Source organism: Beta vulgaris, chromosome 7, assembly GCF_026745355.1.
Source record: "Beta vulgaris subsp. vulgaris cultivar EL10 chromosome 7, EL10.2, whole genome shotgun sequence".
Taxonomy (NCBI): Eukaryota; Viridiplantae; Streptophyta; class Magnoliopsida; order Caryophyllales; family Amaranthaceae; genus Beta; species Beta vulgaris.
Window position 1 is genome coordinate 43,421,097 of NC_079208.1, and position 24,726 is coordinate 43,445,822.

The following is a 24,726-nucleotide window of genomic DNA, read 5'->3' on the forward strand; positions in this document are numbered from 1 at the left end:
GAACACATTTTATTTGTTGAATGAACAATTGCAATTTCAGAATTAACATTTTCGATATATTCTAAAATTGAATATGTCTCAAAATTGCCGCTTATTTCCAAAATTTAAAATTTCAAATCCAGAACATTGCGAATTTTTCATATTTCAAAATATGTCTCGAATTGACTCTTGTTTACTTGATTCTTTTTTTAGTTCATTCAGCCTACTGCTAATTCAAATTGTTTGCTTGTTCATTCAAGTTATTCAACATTGTTCTTTCATAGTACTTATATGTTCATTGTGATAAATATATATGTTGTCGTTATTATTCTTTGTAATGAGCAAAATAATATTTATAATGAACATCCCAAATGAATAGTTATATAAATATTCAAAAAACAATAATTACAAAAGATGGTAAATCCAAAATGCTATGCACTCAAAAGGCAAAAATAAAACCAAAATAATACAATATGTCCCATATGAACATCACAGATTTATAAAAGAACATTTATTGCTAAGTAAAAAGTATTGAGTTCATTAAGAAGATATTATTGCTTCTGAACTTCATCCATTTTCCGTTTGGTTTGATTTGTGAGATCTCGATACCATAACGTATCCTTAGTTGTCTGATCTTGTCCAACTGAATTGATACAAGAAAGAAAAGAGCAGTTCTTTAAAAAATATATTCAAATGTGTAATACAAGTAACATAATATTTCAAAAACACAATGAACACATTTTAATAATACAATGAACATGTCCTAGACCGATAATGAATATATGACCAAATATAACGAGCATCTGACTAAAATAATTTTAGTGAGCATGTGCTAATAATACAATGAACGTCGCCCAAAAATATGCACTTTATACTTGTAAATACTAGGGGTGTTCATGGGTGGTTAACCGTCCCGAAATAATATTTCGGTTCGGTAACCGGAAGTTTCGGAACGCTCTTTTTGTGAACCGTAACCGTAATCGTTTAAACTGGTTACCGCCTAAGCGGTTAACCATTTTTCCGGTACGGTTTTTCGGTTAACCATTAACCGTTGTTTAAGTTATACTATTATGTTTTACTTAATGTACATATATATTTTCAATTTTTTTTTGCATATATTTTAATATTATATTTACTCTAATATAAAATGTATTATAAAGTGAATAATAAATCAATTGGAAAACATAACTAACACTAAGAATTCACTTCATTTCCTAATTACAGTATTTATATTAGTACTAGAGTTTCTAAATAATTACATACTTCCTCTAATTGTTGTAACTTAGCAACAAATATTAGAATTAACGTAATTGTTTGAAAATGTTTTACAATAATTAAATAGAGAAAAAACGATTTTGGTATTTTGGTTAACCGTTCACTCAAAAATTATAACCGTAACCGTACCGTTTAACCGCTAATTTTTTCGGTTCGGTAACTGTACCGTTCAAACTTTTTTTTGTCGGTACGATAACCACCCATTTAGATCGGTTTTTCGGTATTTCGATATGGTATTTCGGTTTCGGTTTTTTATGAACACCCCTAGTAAATACTAGAATAAACATCATATAATTGTATAAAAAATATTTGAATAAATACCACACATTTGTATACAAATATGTGATAATTAATGCATCGTTAATTCATATTATTTCATTGCACATAGTACAAACACACAATAAAGATATGATTGAAATGCAACAAACATTTGACCAACATATTTTCAGTGAACACATGTTAATAGGACAATAAACATATGCTAGAATTCATGTTTATCAATACAACTAATATATGTCAAGCACATAATGAATATATATGAGCAAATGTATCTAACATCTAAACAACACACAATAAACATATGGCTAAATATAACGAACATATGACTAATGTAAGTTCAATGAACATATCATAATAATACAATGAACACATAAATAGTAACGAACATTATGTTTTTTGCCGTATTCTTTTCTGGTGTCGAAGTAGTTCTTCCCCTTCGTTGACTGGGCTCTCTTTTTCGCTCATTGGGACATCAATTGCAAGGTCGTTTTCAGTTTTTCACAAACTAAATCACCATCAATATCATAAATATGTTTTGACATGTTCACTAGAAAAGATGAAAAAATACAAAACGAAAGTTCAAAATGTAAAAAAATGTCCCCTTTTCTTATTAAATGCATAAATCTAGTACCTTTTGTTGTCGATTTCGCTTTACAACTCGTTGTTTTCATCTTCATGTATGAAAATTGCGCAAGAAAATGAAGATTTTAAATAGTTTGATGAGAGGTTAGAGAGAAGTTTGAGAGATGTGGAGGATTTGGAAAGATGTGGGGACCATTTGCTTTTTGGTTTAACTTTCTAATCCCCTCCCTAATTTCTAGTACCATACTTTATCCTTCTAGATGCATTGACTTTTCCCATTTTCTCAAGTCGGGACTTTCCAGTAACTCTTGCAAGTTAGAGTTGGAAGAAATTGTTCAATTAAATAATGGGTGTTCCTTAGAGAAGAAACCACACCCAGCTCCTTTAGGATGCTCTAATTTTCTTGGCTCATCTGTTACGAAACACCAATTTCAATCTAGTGACATGTCAAATTGTCTCTAAATTTATCTTTCTTAATATAGTAGGAAAGAGAGGAGGGAGGGGAAAGTTCACTTGGGGTTGGGGAGGAACTTCGTTTTCTTGCCTTGTTGGATTCAAGGTTATAAAGAGCAAAATTCTCAGTACACAGCATGAAGCAAGAAGAATTCAGAGAAAGATTACAGACCATTCTTACTCTAGATATAGCTACATCAACACTAGAAGACAAATAAGAATAACAACTACTATGTCATGGCAGTGTATAATAATCAGAGAAAGGAATAGAGGATAAGTGACATTAACACAGTATATATGGTGACTCACAGAGTAGGACAAAGTAATCATTAGAGTAAAAAGTAGCTTAATAATTCCCTGTATTTGTCTTTACCCCCCCCCCCCCTGAAGCTTGTGGGTGAAACTTAGGTGCAACTACAAGAATGGATATCAAGTGTTAATGTTGTTTGACTGGTAGGATCTTAGTCAGGACACCAACAACTTACTCCCATGAATTAACATGCTCAGTAGTAATAGTTCCCAAGTGAATCTTGTCCGTGATGAAGTGTTTGTCAACTTCCATATGCTTGATATGTTCATGTAGGACTGGGTTGGCTGCAATGGATAGTGTTGCCTGATTATCACATCTAATGGCAGTAGGTGGAAGGTGAGAGAGGCCAAGGTCCTTTAGGAGAGTGAATAACCATGTGACATCATAGCATGTGAGAGCCATGACCCTGTATTCTGCCTCAGGTGTGGATCTAGCAACCACACTTTGTTTGTTAGCTTCCCATGAAATAGGGGAAATGCTTAGTAGCACATAAAAGTCAGAGGTTGACCTTCTAGAGGTGGGATAGCTAGCCCAGTCACTGTCACAATATGTTGTAAGCTGGGTTACTGAAGATGACACTAGTAGAATTATTGTTTATTGCTGCGGTGATATTGCTGCGGTTTTACCCATACGTAACAACATATCACGAAAAAAGAAAAGGAAAAATATAAAATAACCATATTGCTGCGGTTTCGGCCGAAAACCGCAACAATATGGTTTCAACAGATTTTTTCTGAAAAAATTTGACCATTTGACCAAATATATTGCTGCAGTTTCTAACAAAACCCGCAGCAAAATATTAAAATAATATAAAAAAATATTATTTGGACATATTGCTGCGGTTCCTATTAAAAACCGCAGCAATAAGGTTTTAATATTAATATTAAAAGAAACTATCTAGGGTTTCACTCTTCCCCTCATAAGTTCTCTCAGCCTCTCACGCTTATTACTGCCTCTCTGCCTACTCTCTCTCTTCTTCTTCTCCTCTCACGCTGCCTATTCTCTCTCCTCCTCTTCTCCTCTCACGCCTACTGCTGCCTCCTCTCTCTCCTCTCATCAGTTTTATCTTCTCTCTTCATCTCTGCCACTCATCTACTCTCTTCCACCCCGGCGACCGACGTTCATCGACAATAAAAAGGTCATTTTGGAAGAGAACCGCGACCGACTTTCATCGAAAAAAACGACCGGCTTTCATCGACAAAAACGACCGGCGTTCATCGACATAAAAAACGCATGATTTTGTTCGGACGATCCAACGCTGAGGCCTCCGACGATGCAGATCTGGAAGAGGCACGATTATGTTCGGATACACCGTCGGTTCCACCGACGACGGGCGGCGAGTCTTCGGCCATCTCACTCTCACTCTTCTGCGCGAATCTCCCATCTTTTTTGGCGAATTTCAGGCTGACAGTTATTTTTTTTTGTGTTTTTTTAAATTTTTTTTATTTTTTTGTTAATAATTAATATAATGTTAAGGTATGACTCTTTGTTAAGGACGACTTTTTGGTATTGTGATTTTGTTTTGTTGGTATATTTGGCTTTACTAGTAGAAGGTTTTTTTTACAAGTGTGAAAAGTAAGTAATAGATGTCAGTTTGTTTTTCTTAGATTTGTAATTAACAGTGGATTGTTGTAACTGTGTTTATATTATAATTATATCATAGCTATCGAAAAATCTATGTCTACAAAAATGAAATTTTTTTTAGCTGCCTTGTGTCTATTGCTGCGGTTTTGGAAGAAACCGCAGCAATAGACCTGTATTTTTTATGTTAAAAAAATACATATTGCTGCGGTTTTGTGTAAAAACCGTAACAATATCTTGACCTATTGCTTCGGTTAAAAACCGCATCAGTATATTAATTACCTATTGCTGCCCCCTTAATTGCTGCGCGGCCAAAACCGCCGCAATAGGCCACTTAATGACCGCAACAATAAGCATTTATTCTACTAGTGTGAGGCCATAAGAATGCGCTGAGAAGTGGTACCAGCCAAGTATCTAAGTAGCCTCTTGGCTTCTTGCATATGAGATATGTGTGGTTGGTGCATATATTGACTGAGCAACTAAACAGTGAAAGAGATATCAGGTCTTGTGATTGTTAAGTAAATGAGCTTTCCTATCAACCTTTGAAGATACTAGGATTAGGTAGCACATCACCCTGGTTAGCAGTAAGTTTCAAATGGCTATCCATATGTAGCTGTAATGGCTTCACATTGCTCATGTTGAATTCTTTCAGTAAATAAACCACATACTTTTTTTGTGAGACAAAGAAACCATCTAGTTTCTATTGATATTCAACCCCAAAAAATACCTAAGAATGCCTAAGTCTTTCATGTGGAAGCTAGTACTCAACATGTCTTTCAAGTGTTGAATGTTGTGTCCATTGTTGCCATAAGTTAGTAGATCATCTACATAGATCAGGATCAAAGTGATGTTGTTGTTATGATGTTTTGTAAACAAACTATAGTCAGCCATAGATTGCACAAAGCTAAAAGAAATGAGGGTTAATGGCAACTTGGAGAACCATTGTCTAGATGCTTGTTTCAGTCTATATAAGGACTTTTTAAACTTGCACACTTTCTTTGCATCAGTTGAGGGTTGATGACCAATTGCAATCCTACTTCCTAAGTGTGTGTAACCTTGGGGAAGTTTCATATACACATGCTCAAACAAGTCACCATGCAAGAAGGCATTTGTTACATCCATTTGGTATGTAAGCCAATCCTTCATTGCAGCCACAACCAATAAGGCTCTTATAGTTATCATCTTCTCCACAGGGGGCAAGGGTCTTAGAGTAATCCTCCCCATACTTCTGCTTGCATACTAGAATAACTAGCCTAGATTTCGGCCTCTCCACAACTCCATTAGGGTGATATTTTATTTTGTACAACCATTTGTTACCTATGGCTTTTTACCAGCAGGCAAATCTACCACTTCCCATGTATCATTCAACTCCAAAGCTTCTAGTTCAACATTCATTGAAGCTACCCAGTCAGAATGTTGCACTGCATCCTTGAATGTTTTTGGTTCAATAATGTGTGAGATAGTGGTCATGAAGCAGTAAAATTCATGTGTTACATCAGCACAGGCTAGGTTGGATATAAGGGTAGTTTTGTGGGGTCTAGGTTGGGTATTTGAGTGACATAGTCTCTTAGTTGAGTGATGGGTACATGTGTTCTAGTAGACCTCCTAGGAGGTGGGGGGCTTGTATAGGTGAGGTGTGAGCCGTAGGTGAAGCATGTGATGAGGGTGAGACAAAATTTCTTTGAGGGGATGAGGGTGGTTCAAAGGTTTCAGAAGTGTCAGGAGGGGGGTTGTTGTTTAAAGCATCATCTTCATCACCAGGGTATTGTAAGAACATATCATCTATGTGTGAGCCTTTACTGATTTGAGGGTTAGGAATTGGGAGGGGCTACCTATAAGAAGTGGTGGAGTTGGGTGTGAAAGGGAAGGTATGTTCATGGAATGTCACATCTAGAGAAACAAATTGCAACATGGTTAATAGGTTCAAAAGTTTGTAATCTTTCTGAGTAGGTGACATACAATGTACACCCTTAGCTTGGAATTTGTCAGATTTGGTACTAGAATTGCTAGCAAAAGTTTGCCAAGCAACCCAACACTCTTAGGTGATTATGGTTGGGAGGTTTGTTGTGTAAATATTTATAGGGGGGTTTGTTGTTCAGAATAGGTGTAGGGAGCCTATTAATAACATGTGCAACACTCATCACACAATCTCCCAAGTACTTGAGAGGCAAGCTTGCATGAAATCTCATAGCTCTAGCAATCTCCAGCATATGCCTATGCTTTCTTTCTACTCTGGCATTTTGTTGGGGTGTTTTGACACAAGAGGTCTGATTTATCATGCCATTAGTAGCAAATAATTTTTTGCAAGGTTCATCATCATATTCCAAGGCACTGTCAGACCTTAGGAACTTGGTTTTTTTTTTTACGAAAATGAGTTTCAATATATTGCTTAAAACAACCAAAGTTTCCAGGGATTTAAATTTGTATTCTAGGAGATATACCAAGTTGATCTACTGAAATCATCAACTATGGTTAGGAAGTACCAGTGCTTTCCTCTTGTGCATTCTTTGTAGGGGCTCCATATGTCAATGTGGATGATCAAAGGGGGAGGATGCATGTGAATCACCGGGTTTAAAGGGAAGTTTGGTAAATTTGGATAAAGGACATGTTATGCAGAAGGGTGTGTTGGCTTTTATGTGATGTTTAACACAGTCAATCAGTTGTAAACTAGGTGAGAAAGCATGACCTAGCCTGTAATATGTCATATGGTGAATGGGCCAGGTTTAGGTTTTGGTGAGGTTACAGTACCAGTTGAGTGGATACAACTTGGTGCGGGATTTTTTAAGATACCAAGTTTCTCAAAGTTCACTCTGGGATCACAAGTGGTGTTAACAAGATAGTTTAAGCCTTTTCTTGCATTGCTAACTCCTTTGATCACTTAGATTCAGCATCAATGATCACACAAAATTTAGGAAAGAATTGCACTTCACAATGACAATCTCTCAAAAGTTTTTGAATAGACAAAAGGCTATGCTGGAAGTTAGGCACACACAAAACCTTTTGCAATGTTAGAGCTTGTGTGACTTGTACATCCCCCACATGTGTGATAACTACAATATCACTAGTTGGAAGTTTAATGGGAGAAATATTAGTCACTGATTAGCCTTGATTAGTTTGTCAAGATGTAGAGTCATATGATCTGAAGCGGCTCTAGCGTCTATGATCCACTCTTGTTCATTACCTAGGGAATTGTGGCATGAAATCATGCCTGAGAAGTCGATATCTAGTTCATCATCAGTCTCAGAGGCGTTACTTGATTGATTTGATAATCATGGTATCACTTCATAGCCGCACCAGTTGCTATGGGGAGAACACAATAGCTAAGAGGAGTTGTTTTGTGAGCTTCCTGTGGATCTAGGTTTGCCACCAGGTTTACTTTTGTTCCACTTTGACCAAGGTTCGTTCACAAGACCAGGTTTGATGTTTGTTTTCCCAAAATTAGGATGACCTTTAGGAAATCCCACCACATACTAGCACTTGTCACTGTATTGACCTTTTCCTCCACACTCCTTACACACCACAACTTTGTCATAATCTGAGTACCCATTTGCTAAACATGGCAGACACTTCTAACTCATGTTTAGGTGTACTCAGTAATTGCATTTGAGATTCTTCCTGTTGGATGACTTAACTAGTAGTTTCAACAGAAGGCAAGGGATTCATCATGAGTAGCTGGCTTCTCATGGGTCCATAGGCTTCATCCAATCCATTCAAAAATTGGGAAAGCTTAGATTCTCCCTTTTGTTTTTCAACAGCAATTAAAAAAAACTTTTACTTCATCTGTCATAGTGATTATGGTAGGCAACATATTCATAGAGTCCAACTCTTCCCATATCACATTCAAGGCAGTGAAGTAATCATATACTGAAGATGAGTTTTGTTTTAGGCTATATCTTTGTTCAGTTTATATATCCTAGATCCATTCCTCAAGGCAAATCTAGTTTCTAAGTGTTTCCACACATCAACATTAGTAGTGAAAAAAAAAAATAGATTTCTTTATGCTAGTAATCAGATTGCATTGCATGAAGCTAAGCAATTACCATATTGTTGCATGAGTCCTACTGTTCTCCCATGGTTGCATCTTCAGTTGATCTTACAACTATTCTAGTCACAAAGCCAAGTTTTTTCTTGGATGTGAGGATGATTTCCATTTGCCTACGCCAGGATCTGTAATCATCTGATCCTTGTAGTTTTTCTATCTGAGTGGATGTGGTTCCATCAGATGGGTAATGAAATAAAGGGTTTTGCATATCAGCAAATGTTAGTTTTGCCATAGTTAAGAAGATGAGAGAAAAGAAGAGAGAATGAAGAAGGAATAGAAGAGAGAGAAAGGTTAGAACTTTCACTGTTCTTTTTTGTTCAAGAAGGATGCTGATTATTTCAGGTTCAACAACTTGGCTGAAAATTTAAGATTTTCTTCTTCAGTGATTCAGTGACTATGTCCAGCTCTGGTACCATAAAGAGCAAAATTCTCATTACACATCATGAACCAAGAAGAATTCAGAGAGAGATTAGGAAATGAGAAATGGAGATAATTTGTGATTAATTGCTCAACCTTTTAACATACCATTCTTACTCTAGATATAGCTACAGCGGCACTAGAAGACAAATAAGAACAACAGTTATTCAATGTCATGACAGTGTACAATAATCAGAGAAAGGAATAAAGGATAATTGACATCAGCACAGTATATATGGTGACTCAAAGACTAGGACAAACTAATCATTAGAGTAAAAATAGCTTAATATTTCCCTATATTTCTCTTTAATCCCCCTCAAGCTTGTGGGTGAAACATAGGTGCAACTCCAAGCTTGGATAACAAGTGTTGATGTTGTTTAACTGGTAGGATCTTGGTCAGGACATCAGCAACTTGCTCCCCTGAATTCACATGCTCCGTACTTTTTTAGTTGCAACATTTGCTTTTGTGGCACTATTCATCAACCAAGTTTGTTAAACTATTTCGCATTATTATATAAGAAAAAACATAATCAAGTGGGGTCTTACTAGATTCATCTCAATGCGAGGATTCAAATATCAATTTTTTATAATTTTTGCTTACACCCAATAAGAGATGTTAATGTTCAAAAAATCGTCTCAACACATGTGAAAAAACAAATGATGCAACTAAAAAAATATAGAGTTAGTATTAAAAAGACAAATCATGTGCACAACTTTTTTCCAGCTCCTAAAAAGGTGAAATTTGCTATGGGCCAAACATTAAGGGTCGTATGGAGTACTCAATAAGAAAGCATGTTAACAAGACATAAATTGACTTGTGCTAGAAGCATAACGTCCTTGAGTTTGAGAGTGATCATTATGCTTGAAAAGGGACGAAGCACAAGTAACTCTTGATTTCCTCGATACCCCAAAACAATGAAGCAACTCGCAAGCTTTCTCCAACCCAACTGTACAAGGTCAGATACCAGAATGCTTCCATGAATTTAAGTATATAGCAGGACAATTCTTCTGACCAACATAAGGTGAACTTAACAAATTCTTATCTAATACAACTATAATTCGAATGGGTCAGAAATGCTGGATTGCATCAAGCATATAGCAAGACCTTCAGCTGCAAAGGCACCAGTTATGATCTAATTGGGTTATGTCTTATGTGCTGGTGTACCCTCAAAAAATTTAAGAACTCACTTATCTCATTTATGAACACTGGTAAAAGAGCAAAATTATGACTAACCGAGTAGACTGCAAAGCAATGCTCAAACGAGTAATAGCTCACAGACATGATAGATGGATGAAAGAAGGCGTTTTCCGCCAACGATCTTGCTTGTCGTGACAGCACTGAGTGAAGTAGCAAATAAGCAAATATCTGTAAGCATATTGTTTCTCTGAGAAGTACAATGTAACAAGCAAAATTCACATCCTAGATGAAAATTACCAGCAGAATCATCATAGGCACCAAGAGTAGCATTTCTTCGTGCAAAATCTGTTGCGTTAAGAGAGTATTCTACCTGAAAAGAACGATAACCTCTTCGTATGTGAGTATGTGTGTACACATGTGCGTGTGAGGATGTGTCTGTGTATAGCCACCATAGGACAAAATATTATTCCATGGAACTCCAATGTGTGATGTAGTCATGTAGCCACAGAAAAAGGCTTCTCATAATTAAAAACTGGTATAACTAGCTATGATAGCTTAAATGTTTGCACATCACAACCCCAAACAAATCCATCCTGAGAAAAAGAAAATCAATGACAAGTATTGAAATTGCAATTGACCAGTTTTCCTATTTCATCCTTTATGATCATCCTTGGCAGTGATTGAACCTACAAAAAAACAACCTTGACCTTGACCATGTTTAAAGTCTGAAAATTTTACTACATGCAAGAACTAAAACTATTTAAGCTCTTTCTATATTCTACATTCAAATAATATACCAATCTGGAAAGAGAACCGAGTGTGGTCGCACATGACTGAAGATTAAAGCACGTATGATGCCGGACCAACGGATCCAATTCCCTGAACAAATCAAAGAGTACATAATAGAGCAGTTCAGTAGTAGCTGATATATGCTACACATCAAAGCTAGTTGTGGTGCCTAAATTGATGCAGTCTATATAAAGAAGTTCAGAATAAGATTTTGCTGATGCTCCCTAATTCAAATCAATTTCATTTTTATCTCCCTAATTCAGATATAAGTCATCCCAAAATAATTAATTTGATTTTCTTTTATCTTATTTGAAGTTCATTTATATTCAATACTGCGGGATGTTATATTTATCTCTGTAGCTGTAAGTAGTTTTCCTCTGATATCTTTGTTGTTGACTGTTATTAGATTCATGCAGCACAAAATGATGTATCACATGCCTGCCTGAAAGGCACATACCAAAATAATAGATTTCACGTTTTATTTCCTGAGAAAGTGAGGTGAAATGAAAGCTTAACTATATATGTCCCCAAGTTCATAGTAATTCTCTAGACCAAAAGATTTTGCAGACAATAGAAATTTGGAGAAATCACATAATTGTTCAGTTAAGTATTAAGGGACATCACCATTTCGTGAAGCCTTGTTCACTAGCCAGATGATTAATTCAGCCCGAAGAACCAACATAGAGGGTTTCAGACTTAAGACCAAAAAGCTGCCGTAACTTCCCCAAGAAAATTTCAACAATGTTTTCAAGATCCTATTACCAGAAAAGAGTATTTGTTATGAGAAAATTACAGGAATAACTGCTTCAGAATTAGGGACTGAGAAAGGAAACAAATCAAAAGAAGGGACCAAGAGATTGTTGTGTATTTCAACAGTGTCAGCATTGTAAGCTGTTCTTACCTTGAAGGGGATTGCATGCCTAACATTACCCTTGGTCTGAGAATGACTTGAACAACCAGATGGATTCCAGACAATGACACCTCTCCGCATCTAAAAGCAGGTTATTAGAATTTTATCACTGTAGCAGTTAAGAAGGGAAATAAAGGAGAGAATGAGAACATACACGAGATATAAAGCCATTTGTTGCAGAGATCTCTCCATTAGGAAGTTGCAGTGAAAGAGGGCACTCCTTTGCAGATGGTACATATCTGACAAACACTTAAAAACAATAAAGTGTATGAGCACCTAGAACCATAGCAAAAGTGGAAAAGTACATGTTTCGGTATTGAAATGGTGGCGGACCCAAGAGGTGTATGTCAGTAATGGAGGTTATTCGGGAGTGGTGATATGCAAAAGAACAAACGTGAGCTACCCTCGGGGTGGTTGTGAGGAAACCCCCTTCGACGCTCAAGTCAGCTAGTGTCCGATATGAATGTAGAGAGAGAAAACTTAGAGAGAGAGATAAGCTATTTTTAGTATAAGAGAGAATGTACCTGCAGGAATAGTACTGTTTGGCTATTTATAGGCGTACTATTCACCTGACAGGATAAGTAACCTTTTGACACGTGTATGGCTGTAATGAATATGTCAGAGGGAAGATTCCCTTTCTTTAAGTGGAGGAAACGTTGATTTACTTCTTGTGAGTTCGCGTCCTGGCTCTATGCTGCCGGCCATGGTACATGTCCGCTAGCAAACTTGGTTAGTACCCATACAACTAGCCCCCCCCACCATCACTGGCGGTCGTGACCGTCATTGATGTTTATTCTGATGACGTGGACGAATTTTCCATGTCTTTTAATCAGGCCTTTGATGTTGCCACGTGTTGACATGGGGTGAATTGTTGATTTCGAAAAGTGTAATCATCGCCAATTCTGGAATTCCGCTCGTTTCTTTTTTTATTTTTATTAGGGTATGTTGTGTAGGTGACACTTGTCACTAATCTGCATAATCAATTGATGCGTTTTTCAATCTTCGCCGCTTGTTTTGGTATTAAAAGCGAAATTCTATTTCTTTTCATTTTTATTCAACTTCTTCTCCTTCCTTCAGACTTTTTCTCTGGTTTTCTTCAAACTTGTTGCTTTGTGGTTAAAGAACACTTCTTTCACCCCAATCTTTCTCAAAAACATTACTTTCCTACATGTCCTTCCTTTTCATCGGAGGAATTCTTACAAATTTCGGTTTTTTTTCTTCTGGGTTTTGCTTCGAGGTTTCTTCGGCCTTGTTTCGACACTTTCTCCGGCGATGTTTCTGATTGTGGAGCACTTTGGGTACTTTTCGGGACTTAATTACACATTTTCTGGTGAAATCTCTCTCAGGTACCCTTTTTTATAACTTCTTTAGTTTCTTGCTACTTGTTTTCTTCCTTAGGATCATGTCGGACCAGTCAGATAGTCAAAATTCCTTGGGTAATAATATTATGACTGAGAGTGAGCCTTCCTCCCCTTCCCTTGATGGCGGACAAAGTTCGTCAGTTTCTAGCCCTAGGGATGGGAGAACTCGTCTTTTGACTGACCTCCCCATTACAGCCGACATGGCCAAGGAACTTAGGTCGAAATTTATTAACGACCACTTTACTCCTAAGAAAGAAAATTTAATTCCCAATATATGTCCGCTAGAATGAGTGGAGATAATCAAACACTTAGAGAGTTGAGGCATCAAATTTTGGCCCGTAGGATCCTAAGGAATCCTCCTCCTGATGCTGTTCCTGGCTAGATGTTCAACCTTTGAGGGAACATGCCTGGCTAGGTAGCTTGGCCGATGTTGGGGTTGTAACGGAGGCTAGTGTTTATGACTGTCTTGCCCGTGACTCAGCCCCTTCTCATCCTCCTCCTATTGTTGATTTAGGTTCTGATAACGACTCTATGGCCAACATGGATGAGACTGATGCCATCCCTTCTACCTCTGGCCGAGATTCGGCTTCCCGTCTCAATGAGATTGCTATAGGCAAAAGTTCCAGTATGCCTTCTTCCTCCTGTCCAGAGCCCATTCCGGACCGTGATGATGTTCTCCATTCCGGGATATGGCTATCCATAGACTATAGCTCTGGTCCTAAGAACACCGTCATCTGCAAAAAGGCTGGCGGGCGGCCGATCTGGAGCTGAAATACTGCGAGGTGGCTAAGAAATTATATGGATTTCCGCCCGAGTACAATCTGGTAATCCCGGCTGAGGGATCAAAAGTAATCGACTGCCCGGTAGGGCACATAGCTGTGTACGCCACCATTTCGGGTTTGGGCTGCGTTTCCCGCTGGACTTGGTTCTGGTGAAGATTTTGCAGGCTTTCAATGTCTGCCTCGCCAAAGTCACTCCCCTGGCTGTAAGGAACATAGTCGCGTACGTCTGGGTTTGTCGCTACTTGGGCTTTCCTGAGACCCTCAATCTTTTCCGCCGTCTCCACTGGCTGAGACGGAATGGTTCTGCCGAGAAGGGCTGGTGGTCTATGATGATGGCCAAGGACAAAATGACTGTCTATCCCAAGATGGGTTGGCTGAAGGGTTGGTAAGGAGCTTTCTACTGGCTCACGGTCCCGGAAGACTTTGCTCTCCGTCGGCATTTCACCAAGCCATACTCTAGGATGGAAGACGTGCCTTCCTATGGTTTGTCCGAGGCCGAGCAAGAAGCCTTTGACTACTTTGAGTCAGAAGCGAAGGCCGTCGAGGGTGACGAGATTGAGACGCGAGTTCCTTGCACTTGGCTTCGTCATGCCAAGTACATTCTCGGCAATGAGCCTTTGTCTGCTCTTTTCCTATGTCGGACTCACCCAGAAGGTGTGTAACCTGTCTCCTGGTCCGACATAGTCCTTTGGAAATGTTTAGTTATTTCGTTGTTATTTGCTATTGATACTTATCTGTTTTGGTTCACTACTTTTCAGTGAGTTATTTGATTTGGATATAGAGGACCATTTGCGACCAATGTCGAAAACTCCTGAAGATCCCATCTTTGACTACAACACCATCCACGGACTCACTGGGGGTCCGCGAGGTGCTGACCAGAATGCCGCGCGGTGTACGCACGGCTGGCAGAACAGTACGCCGTGCCGGGCGAAGTCAAGGTCGGGCTCCCGGCCGGGGGGAGCAAACTTCTTCTCGGTCTGCTGTCCAGGTCCCGGTCAACAGGGGCGGTGGTAGTAACAGCCGCAGGCGTCCATGGAAATCCGAGGTCGAAGGCCCTCAAAATCATGAGACTTAGAGGTTAACTCTAAAGAGGTGGCTGCTACCGACCTCCAGTTCCCATCAGCCTCTCCAGTCCAGGAGTCCACTCCTACTATTCCCCGGTCGTCTCCTCCAAATCCAAATAGTATGGGGACGACACTTGGGTCCGGCTCTTTTACGCGCCAGAGGATCTACGAGATTCTTATCGTTCCGAGTTTCCTCTCGGACCTTGGTCCGAGAATTTACTCCCTGGCCCGGGAGTGGATAGAGACAAAGGAGGTGCCTCTTTGTGTTGCTGTTAAGGCCGCCCTCGCTCGCCCCCAACGACTCTCTGTCAGCAATACCGGCCATCTTGGGTGTGAGGGAGGATGAGTCTCTCTTTGCGGACATTCCCGCTATGCCGGCACTCTGGGGTATCGCCTTCCGAAAGGGCTTCAGCTGTCGATCGACTGTCCGGCAGATAAGCTGGTGGCGCTTGCTGCTCAGCTAGCTCATGACTTAGCTGTGGTAGGTGCCTACCTTCTTCTTCTTTTGTTTTTTTTTTGTTTTTGATAACCTTTTCTTTCGTCTTCTTTTGCAGGTTGGCAACGCTGCTGTGGAGCTGATAACTCAGTATGTTGAGTATCAGCGAGTAGCTGAGAGTGCTGAGTTATCCGCCAAGAATTTGGAGGCTGCCCGTGGCGAGGCTCCGTCTCAGGTCAGTCAGCTGCAGGCTGATTTGAAAGCTGAGAAGACGACCCAATCTGAGGCTGACAAGGAGCTGACGGACCTGCGCCTGAAAGCCAAAGAGCTGGAGGAGGTCAAGTGGAAGAATGGGGACTTGGAGCTTGCTCTGAAGGAGGCCAAGGACGGGACAACTGCTGCTGTGGAAGATGCCAAGGTTGAGGCCGACGTCTTGCCTTAGTCGCTTTCAAGAAATCAGAGGAGTATGTTGGGTTGCTGGGTGAAAGATATGATGGTGGGTGGGTGGCCGCTAAGAGGTGCATCTACCATTACCATCCATCCTTTGACTGGGAGCAAATGGAGACTGCTTTTGCTGAGGGTGTTCATTTGCGCCCTCTAGCGGATGAACTTTTCATTTGCTATGAGGAGGTCATTGCTAACATCCTGCCCATTGCTGAAGATGAAGGAGTGCCTCCCTCTTGAAGACTTTCGCGGTCATTTTCAGCATCCTCTATAGCTTCAAATAGTTTGTAATAGTTTTTGTAATTCGCAGCCTATTGATGGCATATAAACATTTTTATTCAAATTTTGCTACTGAATTCGTAAGTGCCTTGTTTTGAATGGCTGCCTACTTTTCGCTTGTAGTTGGCCGCCATGCCAGTAATTTATGATTTAGCTTCTTTTGTCTGCAAGTTATACTGAGTCCGCTAACAATTATTGTTGTTTTAGAACATTTACCGCTTGCAATTTTATTATTAAAGGCCTATCATATGGCTACTGATTTCATTGGCCTGTTAAATGGCCGCTAGTTTCATTGGCCTGTTATCTGGTCGTTGTCTTTCTGAGCCTGTTATATGGCTATGATTGCGTTTTTGGGCATGTCATATGGCCTTGCTTGTTTTAGGCCTGTTATTGTACTTTGAGCCTGTTATTTGGCTAAGGCCTATTATATGGCCGTTGTTATTCTTTGAGCCTGTCATTTGGCTAAGGCTTGTTATGTGGCCGCTTTTATTCTTTGAGCCTGTCATTTGGCTAAGGCCTGTTATATGGCCGTTATTAAACGAGTAACATATTAAGAGAAAAACTTTTTACGGAACACTAACAGAAGTATATATAATTCATGTAATTTTAAAAGAGGCTCTCGGCCCATTACATTCTGCCAATTAAACATAGTATTTTTTCAAAACACTAGCATTTTAGCAGTTTCCAAGTTCTTTACCGTCCATGCCCTTGAGAATAAAGGAGTCGGGAGCAAGCTTCTTAACAATGACATATGGACCTTCCCAATTAGCGGTTAACTTTCCCTCAGCGTGTGCTTTACCAGTGGCGGCCGTTCTTCGCAAGACCAGGTCACCTTCTCCTAACGGCCTTTCTAGGACCTTCTTGTTATGAGCCTTGCTGATCCTGTCCTTGTATATTGCTTCCTTCAACTCTGCTCTCAGCCTTATCTCGGGCAAGAAGTCCAGGTTTTCCTTTAATGCTTGATCATTCTTCTCTAAGATCTGATGCTTAATTTGGTAGGAGGGTAACCCTACTTTCACTGGTAATACTGCTTCTGCGCCAAAAGCCAAATTAAAGGGACTTTCCCCTGTTGCCTCTTTCTCTGTCGTTCTGTTTGCCCATAGGACGGCCGACACCATCTCGGCCCATCTTCCCTTGAACTCGTCGAACTTCTTCTTGAGAGGATTCATGATCTGCTTGTTGGCGGCCTCAGTTTTGCCGTTACTTTGTGGATGACATACTGCTGAATAGGCGAACTTGACCAGGGTGTCCGTGATGAAAGCTTGTATTGGACGCCAATCAATCTGAACCCCATGATCGAACAGGTTTGCTGCTGGGATACCGAACCTGGTCATGATATTCTTCCAGATGAACTTTCTTATCTGATTTGCTTTTATCTTTGCTGTCGGCTCTACTTCTATCCATTTTGTAAAATAGTCAATCCCACAATAAGGAAGCGCCTGCCTCCCATCGTAGTGGCGAATGGCTCCAGGATGTCCATTCCCCATTGAGCGAATGGTATTGGGCAGAAGATTGGTTGCAGGTCATTTGCCGGTTTGTTGATCACTGGAGCGAATTTCTGACACTTATAACATTTTTTTACATAGCTCTGCGCGTCCGCTAGCATGTTGGGCCAATAGAATCCAGCTCTCAATGCTTTCAATGCCAATGCCTTTCCCCCAATGTGATTTCCGCAGATTCCTTCATGTATCTCTTCCATTAATTTAAAGACCTCCGCAACCGTTGCACATTTCGACAATGGCAAGCTAAAGGATTTTTTATATAGCTGATTCTGGTATATCACGTACCAATTTGCTTGCTTTCCTACCTTCTTACCGGACATTGGTTCGGCCGGGAGCACTCCCGTCAGCTTGTACTCCACTAGTTCTGTTCACCATTCTCCTTGCCTATTTATACTGTTTACCGTGACCATTTTTTGAGGGATGTTTTTTTTGTATCAGGACTTCAATTACTACCATCCCTTCTACACTGAAAGAGTCTGAACTGTCGAGCTTGGATAGCGCGTCCGCTTTTGTATTATCGGCCCTAGGGATAGCCTCTACCTCAAATTGCTCCAGCTGAGCTATTATTTCTCTTGCTTTTTCTACGTATTTTATCATGTTGGCCTCCCTAGCCTCAAACTCTCCTTTTAAGTGGCCGCTAACCAATTGTGAGTCTGGTTTCAAGCGAACATTCTCAGTCCGGCAATGACTGCTTCGTACTCTGACTCATTATTTGATGCCGGGAACGCAAACTTAATCGCATATTCAAATATGTTTCCTTATGGGCTTGTTATCACGATTCTAACACCTGCTCCGCTTGCCGTCAAAGATCCATCCACTTCGAGCAACCATGATTCCTTCTTCTCCGACCTTTCTTCTTCATATGCTTCTGTTATGAAATCCGCCAGCACCTGGGACTTTATGGCTGTCCGCGGCCTATACTGTATATCATATTCTGACAACTCAACAGCCCATTTTAGCAAACGTCCTGAGGTGTCCATCTTCTGCAGGGCCTTCTCTAGCGGTTGATTTGTTAATACTTGGATCGGGTGACAATCAAAATAAGGCCTAAGCTTTCTGGCCGCTATGATGACAGCCAGGGCCATTTTCTCGATTAGCTGGTAACGGCCTTCTGGGCTGTTAAGGATGTGACTAACAAAGTATATGGGGTGTTGCTGTTTTTCTTTTTCTACTAACAATACTGCCACTATGGTTTTAGGCGAGGCCGAGATGTATAATTATAATGTGTCTCCGGTCTCGGGCCTTGATATTATTGGTAGTCTCGTCAGATGCTCCTTGACGGCCAAGAAAGCTTTGCTCTGCTCCTCTCCCCATTCAAACTTTTTGTTACCTCTTAGTAGCGTGAAGAACGGTAAAGCTTTGTCGGCTGATTTCGAGATGAATCTTGTCAAGACGGCCATTCTCCCAGTTAATCGCTGGATGTCCTTGACTCCTTTTGGTTCTCGCATATTCATGATTGCCTGGACTTTGTCCGAGTTCGCATCAATACCCCTTTTGCTTACCATGAACCCTAAGAACTTTCCCTCTCTTACCTCAAAGATACATTTCTTTGGGTTTAACTTCATTTTGTACTTCCTCAACGTGTTGAATGTCTCCTCCAAGTCGGCCAAGTGCTCGCGGTCAGTTTTACTTTTTACTATGGAGTCGTCCACATAAACTTCTATATTGCGCCCCTTCTGACCCGCGAAGACCTTGTCGACCAACTCCTGATAAGTTGCGCCCGCCTTTCTCAGGCCGAAAAGCATTGATTTGTAATTGTATACCCCACCATCTGTGATGAACGTTGTTTTCTTCTGGTCCTCTTTCAGCAAACTAATTTGGTGATACCCTGAGAATGCGTCCATAAAGCTCAGTAAGGCGTGCCCGCTAGTAGATTCTACCAGCTGGTCTATCCTCGGCAAAGGGTAGCAGTCTTTTGGGCATGCCCTGTTTAAATTCGTGAAATCAACACACATTCGCCATTGTCCATTGGCCTTTCTTACCATCACCACGTTTGCTAGCCAGTCTGGATAATCGCATGGCTCGATGAAATCTGCCGCCAGCAATTAATCCACCTTTTCTTTGATCGCTTTGTTCTTCTCAGCAGAGAAAGCTCTCTTCTTTTGCTTTATAGGGCGGACTGCACTGTCGACATTTAGACGATGGACCATCACGGCCGGGTCTATTCCCGGCATCTCATCCGCCGAGAATGCAAAGACGTCAGCATTTTCTCGTAGGAGAGCCACCAAGTTAACTATGACCTCTGGGTCCATGTCCATTCCAAAAGCGACCGCTCTAGCAGGATCATTGGCTAACATTTCTTGCCTGGTTTTACCGTCTGGTTTTGGTCTCGGTTCATCTTCTGGCCGGGACTCTAGATCTTCCATTGGGACCGCTTTAGCCTTCTGGACCACTTCTATTCCATTTGTTTCATCATTTTCTTTTTCCCCGGCTTGGGCTTTTCTTTGAGCTCTTCTTTGCTTTCTTAATGGCGAGTCAAGATTTTCTACTGCAAATCTCCTGGCGGGCTGTTTCAGTGTCGTCAAATAACATGACCTTGCCATCTCCTGGTTACCCTTCAGCCTTGACATAACCCCCTCATTGGAAACATATAGCATTGTCAAGTGATAAGTTGGGACAACTCCCTGGACGTCATGAATAAAAGGGCGCCCTATAATGGCGTTGTATGCCCCTGGGACGTCCACTACTAGGAATTCCGCCATGACGTCCCTTGCTGTTTCATTCTCTCCAATTCTTACTGGGAGCCTAATTAACCCTTTTGGTACCACCGATGCTCATGTGAACCTAATGACTGGGTATCTAACTGGCTTCATATACTCTCGGCGAATCATCAGCTTTTCAAATGTTGATAAATAGAGGATATTTGCAGAGCTGCCTCCGTCCACCAAAATTCTGCGAACCATGCAATTTGAGACCTTCAAAGTGACTACTAACGGATCGTCGTGAGGGTAGACGACGTGTTTAGCGTCCTCCAAGGTGAATGACATTGCTGGCATCGCTGGCGGCTTCTTCCATTGTAGACTTTCGTTGAAGTTGACATGATGCCTGAATTCTTTTAGGCTGGCCTTTGCTCTACTCACGCTTCCTCCATGAATTGGACTGCCACTAATGACATGGATTTCACTGATACGTGAGTGGACATTCCGATTTGTTGGCTTCACTAGATCTCCTTCTTTACTCTGAGCCTTATACTGGCTGAAATAACCTCTTCTTACCAAATCCTCCAGATTATCCTTAAGATGCCGGCAGTCTTCGGTTAGGTGTCCGTGATCCCCATGGAAATCACACCATTTGCTCTTATCCCGATTTTTTGTGGAACATCTGCTTTGGACATTGTCATTTATCACTGTCCTTATTCAGCAGATAAATCTGGCTTCTAGAGGTGGTGAGCTGGGTATATGCGTCGAATCTTTCCTTACGCTCACCCTTGTCACGGCCACCACCTTCTCGGTCATCTCTGACCCGATCATAACGCTCACGGTCATCTCTTTCACGATCATTTCCTCTTTTCACAACGTTTGATTCCAGCCTTCTATCCTCCCGGCCGCGGTCACTCTCTCAGCCCTTGTCTTTTTTCTGCTTGTCTTCCGTTTTCTTTTCTGGCTCGCGATTGCTCACGGCCCCATCAAATTCTTCCCCCCTTATAAAGTCATTGGCCTTGCCAAGGACAGGTCCGAGGGACATGTAAGACTTCCGGCCCAGATAGCTTCGAAATGGAGACTCTTCTTTGAGTCCCGTCATTAAGGCTAACACAGCCACATCCTGCTGTAATCTCGGTATTGAGACCGCTTCGACATAGAAACGGCCGATGAAATCTCGCAATCTTTCATTCTCGCCTTGCTTATCAGATAGCAATTCTCCAGTAGTGCGCTCCGGCGCCTATTACTCACAAAGTGCATACTGAAAGTAGATGATAGCTGGGAGAAACTAGAGATGCTACTTGGCTTGAGACTTTTGAACCATGTCTGGGCTATCCCGGTCAACATGGATGGAAAGACCTTACACCAGATGGCGTCCACCTGCGTGTACAAGAACATGTGACCCTCGTAGGCCGCCACGTAATCGTCTGAATCAGATGTGCCATCATACTTGGAGGATGGCATCTTGATTCTGGACATTGGATGATTTAGTATCTTTGAGGAGAAGGGAGAGAGTTTTAGCTTGATGTGAAGGTGACCCCCTGTCGAATACTTGCTAGCACCATTGGTGTTGTACTCACGACGGGAGTAACCTTGAGTCTCCTCCTCAGAATGATAAAGCTCTTCAGTCTCTAGTATCACTTCTTCATAATCTGACTGATCCTCCAACTCTCGTCCCTCTTAATTCAAGGAGCGCATCTTCCGAAGCGGAGTACCGTCGGCATTCCTACCGGCCATGGCCAGTGGTCGTTTATGGGTTCCACTTGCTTGCTGAGAAGGTGTGTTGTTTTGCTGAGGATTACCCGTTAGCATCTAAATGAAAGATGCTACTGTTTGAAGTTGCTTAGGAGAAAATTAACTCAGTTGAGCCAAGTTGAATGGTACGTTACTGTTCGGGGTTGGCTCATCATTTCCTGGCGTCCGATAATTGAACTGTGGATTTACTATCGCCCCAGTAATGACGGGCTGAGAGGATGTTTGCTCGACATCGTATTCCTGTGGACCGTGACCAGCATTGTTGTTTGCACCACCCATGACTGTTACTTGAAATGATAGGAGGCCTCCTCCTTCTAGCACCAAATTGTTTCGGTATTGAAATGGTGGCGGACCCATGAGGTGTCCGTTAGTAATGGGGGTTATCCGGGAGTGGTGATCTGCAAAAGAACAAACGTGAGCTACCCTTGGGGTGGTTGTGAGGAAACCCCCTCCGACGCTCAAGTCAGCTAGTGTCCGATAGGAATGTAAAGAGAGAAAACTTAGATAGAGAGATAAGCTATTTTTAGTATGAGAGAGAATGTATCTGCAGGAATAGTACTGTTTGGCTATTTATAGGCGTACTATTCACCTGACAGGATAAGTAATCGTTTGACACGTGTATGGTTGTAATGAATCTGTCAGAAGGAAGATTCCCTTTGTTTTGTCCGCTTCGGTGGCCGTGACAGCAGTCCCGGTCTTTAAGTGGAGGAAACGTTGATTTACTTCTTGTGAGTTCGTGTCCTGGCTCTATGCTGCCGGCCATGATACATGTCCGCTAGCAAACTTCGGTAGTACCCATACAGTACACTTCATAGTAAACAAGATAAAGTCGAGTGAAACATTGTGGTTTAATTTTGGAAATATAAAACAAGCTGAAATAAATCCCATTTCAGCTTGTTTGTCAACTGTAAATAGGAACCTCTTGCGTTCAGGAACGGTTATTTTCCTAAGAGCATCAAACAAAGCTCCTAGCAAGAAGCATAAGTTAAAAAGAATGTTTTAGTGGGTATTTGAAACATTAGCATGCAGTGAAAATTTTGTTTTTCAAAACCTATATATAGGCCTACAGCATAACCAACCTCTTTATGGAAAAGTGGGCATATCTCTTCCGAAGAGCTATAAGCAGTTGCAAAAGCTAACCTCAAAGGTTTTTTTTTTCTTAGATTTATAACTACCTTACTAATATGGAGTTTTAATATATTGCTACATCTCTATTATATAAGGCAACATATGTGAGACATCAAACAATAGAAAAATGAGAAAAAAAAATAGAGAATAACTAACTGTTTCATTTGAATGAAAAAAGGGAGAAAAGAAGGACATTTAAACTGAACTGTCTGAACATCAATTTTTTGAGAAAATAAAATGTAAAGACAGTTTTTCCACCCATTTAATTTTATCTTTGTCAGGTCTTGGACTCATGTCCATCCCTACCCAAAATCCATGTGGATCAAGATTCAGATTTGTTTCCAAACTACTTCATTTGTTATCACACGTTATCGCATACATTGCGTGCATATAAGACTAGCTTCTAAATCATACACACGTTATCGCATACATTGCGTACTTTTAAAGGTTATTTCACAATTAAATATGTTAATACTTCTATGTAACTTGATAAATACATACACACGCATGCACGCACACGCACATGCACGCGCGCGCACACACATTCCAAAAGTCATCTCAGAGATTTTAACAAACTATTCCGTGCTCTTAGCTTCTAAATCATGGAACTTCCATGTGACATGAATAGACCGTGGATGTTAAACATCTGATAGAAGGTTGGTTCTCACTAATGTAACAAAAGTGCATATGCAAGATGATAGAAGCCCATAACAAAGTCATGAAGTTTAGGAGTATACACAACAAAGTGCAAAATTTTGGAACGTCCTCCTGCTGCGGATGAAGTATCCAAATGCCATTCATTTGAATTTACCTGTTATGCAGAGTATATTAGCAAAAGACAGGGATGACACTTCAGAAAAAGAACCTTCAATTGTATGTATGATAAAGCCATTACGAATTTATTCTCAACAAACAATATGTATAAATTACTTGTAAAAAGAAAACAGAGAGGAAACAAATAGAGGACATCCAAAAGCCAGAGGAAGAGCAGAAATCATGGTTCTACAATTCACGAGAAAACACTATGTCACTATCCCGCCCACCCTCTTCTCTCTTTCTCCTCTCACTCACTATTTGACCTTCTGTGTCTCTCTTACTTACACACACTCATTTTCATCTTCTTTTTCTTACTAAGCTTTTATTCAGTAGGAGGGTACAAATTGGGTAAGTGTTGGCATTTGGGAAACATTAATTTGAACAAAAGAGACAGGTAAATTCGAATCACGATGATTATAAAAAGTGAGAGACTACAGAATCATCAATGATCAAGACAACAATCAATATATATATATATATATATATATGGCAAGATCACATGAGAATGCCTCCTTACATGAGAAATGAGAATGAATCTCAACCACACGATTGGATTAGAGTTACATCACTTTTTCATTAGAGCTATACCCTCGAAAAAAATTCGAGCCTAAAATTTTTTTATTGTTTTCAATTTTTTTTTCTAACTTTTTTTTTGGAGTTGCATCACTTTTTCATTAGAGTTACATCACTTGTTCATTAAAGTTATACCGCGTAAAATCCATTCTCATTTTCTCATGTAAGTACGCATCATGGTGTCAAAACAAG

General features: G+C 40.5%; 1 long non-coding RNA gene across 1 annotated transcript; it reads right to left on the reverse strand.

The window, feature by feature from the left end:
- Nucleotides 1-327: 327 nt before the first annotated feature.
- Nucleotides 328-23,960, reverse strand: LOC125492054 (uncharacterized). The gene is made up of 7 exons (XR_008970329.1): nucleotides 23,883-23,960; nucleotides 11,747-11,994; nucleotides 11,470-11,600; nucleotides 10,854-10,935; nucleotides 10,354-10,742; nucleotides 8,500-10,256; nucleotides 328-622 (listed from the first exon to the last, which is right to left on the reverse strand). It is a non-coding gene; the product is annotated as an uncharacterized LOC125492054 (long non-coding RNA).
- Between the last annotated feature and the right edge of the window lie 766 nt (nucleotides 23,961-24,726).